Genomic DNA, 3,569 nt, shown 5'->3' with positions numbered 1-3,569 from the left:
GCTCTTCTCCCTGTAGTACGAGTATACTGTCAGACACTCCTGCTCTTCTCCCTGTAGTACGAGTATACTGTCAGACACTCCTGCTCTTCTCCCTGTAGTACGAGTATACTGTCACACACTCCTGCTCTTCTCCCTGTAGTACGAGTATACTGTCAACACTCCTGCTCTTCTCCCTGTAGTACGAGTATATCTGTCAGACACTCCTGCTCTTCTCCCTGTAGTACGAGTATACTGTCAACACTACTGCTCTTCTCCCTGTAGTACGAGTATACTGTCAGACACTCCTGCTCTTCTCCCAGTAGTACGAGTATACTGTCAGACACTCCTGCTCTTCTCCCTGTAGTACGAGTATACTGTCAGGACCACTCCTGCTCCTTCTCCTGTAGTACGAGTATACTGTCCCCCTGCCTTCCCTGTAGTACGAGTATACTGTCACACACTCCTGCTCTTCTCCCTGTAGTACGATATACTGTCGGCACACTACATGGCTCTTCTCCCTGTAGTACGAGTATACTGTCACCACACTCACTGCTCTTTCTCCCAGTAGTACGAGTATACTGTCAGACACTCTGCTCTCCTCCCTGTAGTAACGAGTATACTGTCAGACCACTCCTGCTCTTCTCTCCTGTAAGTACGATATACTGTCAGACACTCCTGCTCTTCTCCCTTAGTACGAGTATTACTGTCAGACAACTCCTGCTCTTCTCCCTGTAGTACGAGTATACTGTCAGACACTCCTGCCTCTTCTCCCTGTAGTCCGAGTATACTGTCAGACACTCCTGCTCTGCTCCCTGTAGTACGAGGTATAGCTGTCCAGACATCTCCTGCTCTTCTCCCTGTAGTAGCGAGGTATACTGTCACACCACTCCTGCTGCTTCTCCCTGTAGTACGAATGTATATTGTCACCATTCCTGCTCTTTCTCCCTGTAGTAACGAGTATACTGTCAGACACTCCTGCTCTTCTCCCTGTAGTACGAGTATATTGTCATGACACTCCTGCTCTTCTCCCTGTAGTACGAGTATACTGTCAGACACTACTGCTCTTCTCCCTGTAGTACGAGTATACTGTCAGACACTCCTGCTCTTCTCCCTGTAGTACGAGTATACTGTCAGACACTCCTGCTCTTCTCCCTGTAGTAACGAGTATACTGTCAGACACTCCCTGCTCTTCTCCCTGTAGTACGAGTATACTGTCACACACTCCTGCTCTTCTCCTGTAGTACGAGTATACTGTCCGCACACTACTGCTCTTCTCCCTGTAGTACGAGTATACTGTCAGACACTCCTGCTCTTCTCCCTGTAGTACGAGTATACTGTCAGACACTCCTGCTCTTCTCCCTGTAGTACGAGTAATACTGTCAAGACACTCCTGCTCTTCTCCCATGTAGTACGAGTATACTGTCAGACACTCCTGCTCTTTCTCCCTGTAGTACGAGTATACTGTCAGACACTCCTGCTCTTCTCCTGTAGTACGAGTATACTGTCAGACACTCCTGCTCTTCTCCCTGTAGTACGAGTATATTGTCAGACACTCCTGCTCTTCTCCCTGTAGTACGAGTATATTGCTCAGACACTCCTGCTCTTTCTCCCTGTAGTACGGAGTATACTGTCAGACACTACTGCTCTTCTCCCTGTAGTACGAGTATACTGTCAGACACTCCTGCTTCTTCTCCCTGTAGTACGAGTATACTGTCCAGACACTCCTGCTCTTCTCCCTGTAGTACGAGTATACTGTCAGACACTCCTGCTCTTCTCCCTGTAGTAGAGTATACTGTCACACACTCCTGCTCTTCTCCCTGTAGTACGAGTATACTGTCGCACACTACTGCTCTTCTCCCTGTAGTACGAGTATACTGTCAGACACTCCCTGCTCTTCTCCCTGTAGTACGAGTATACTGTCAGACACTCCTGCTCTTCTCCTGTAGTACGAGTATATACTGTCAGACACTCCTGCTCTTCTCCCTGTAGTACGAGTATACTGTCAGACACTCCTGCTTCTTCCCTGTAGTACGAGTATACTGTCAGACACTCCTGCTCTTCTCCCTGTAGTACGAGTATACTGTCACACACTCCTGCTCTTCTCCCTGTAGTACGAGTATACTGTCACACACTCCTGCTCTTCTCCCTGTAGTACGAGTATACTGTCAGACACTCCTGCTCTTCTCCCTGTAGTACGAGTATACTGTCAGACACTCCTGCTCTTCTCCCTGTAGTACGAGTATACTGTCACACACTCCTGCTCTTCTCCCTGTAGTACGAGTATACTGTCACACACTCCTGCTCTTCTCCCTGTAGTACGAGTATACTGTCACACACTCCTGCTCTTCTCCCTGTAGTACGAGTATACTGTCAGACACTCCTGCTCTTCTCCCTGTAGTACGAGTATACTGTCAGACACTCCTGCTCTTCTCCCTGTAGTACGAGTATACTGTCAGACACTCCTGCTCTTCTCCCTGTAGTACGAGTATACTGTCAGACACTCCTGCTCTTCTCCCTGTAGTACGAGTATACTGTCAGACACTCCTGCTCTTCTCCCTGTAGTACGAGTATACTGTCAGACACTCCTGCTCTTCTCCCTGTAGTACGAGTATACTGTCACACACTCCTGCTCTTCTCCCTGTAGTACGAGTATACTGTCAGACACTCCTGCTCTTCTCCCTGTAGTACGAGTATACTGTCAGACACTCCTGCTCTTCTCCCTGTAGTACGAGTATACTGTCAGACACTCCTGCTCTTCTCCCTGTAGTACGAGTATACTGTCACACACTCCTGCTCTTCTCCCTGTAGTACGAGTATACTGTCACACACTCCTGCTCTTCTCCCTGTAGTACGAGTATACTGTCACACACTCCTGCTCTTCTCCCTGTAGTACGAGTATACTGTCACACACTCCTGCTCTTCTCCCTGTAGTACGAGTATACTGTCACACACTCCTGCTCTTCTCCCTGTAGTACGAGTATACTGTCACACACTCCTGCTCTTCTCCCTGTAGTACGAGTATACTGTCAGACACTCCTGCTCTTCTCCCTGTAGTACGAGTATACTGTCAGACACTCCTGCTCTTCTCCCTGTGTAGTACGAGTATACTGTCAGACACTCCTGCTCTTCTCCCTGTAGTACGAGTATACTGTCCACACTCCTGCTCTTCTCCCTGTAGTACGAGTATACTGTCAGACACTCCTGCTCTTCTCCCTGTAGTACGAGTATATGTCAGACACTCCTGCTCTTCTCCCTGTAGTACGAGTATACTGTCAGACACTCCTGCTCTTCTCCCTGTAGTACGAGTATACTGTCACACACTCCTGCTCTTTCTCCCTGTAGTACGAGTATACTGTCAGACACTCCTGCTCTTCTCCCTGTAGTACGAGTATACTGTCAGACACTCCTGCTCTTCTCCCTGTAGTACGAGTATACTGTCACACACTCCTGCTCTTCTCCCTGTAGTACGAGTATACTGTCAGACACTCCTGCTCTTCTCCCTGTAGTACGAGTATACTGTCAGACACTCCTGCTCTTCTCCCTGTAGTACGAGTATACTGTCAGACACTCCTGCTCTTCTCCCTGTAGTA

Source organism: Xenopus laevis, chromosome 6S, assembly GCF_017654675.1.
Source record: "Xenopus laevis strain J_2021 chromosome 6S, Xenopus_laevis_v10.1, whole genome shotgun sequence".
NCBI lineage: Eukaryota > Metazoa > Chordata > Amphibia > Anura > Pipidae > Xenopus > Xenopus laevis.
The sequence above is the reverse complement of the archived record's forward strand: the minus strand, read 5'-3'. Positions refer to the sequence as shown.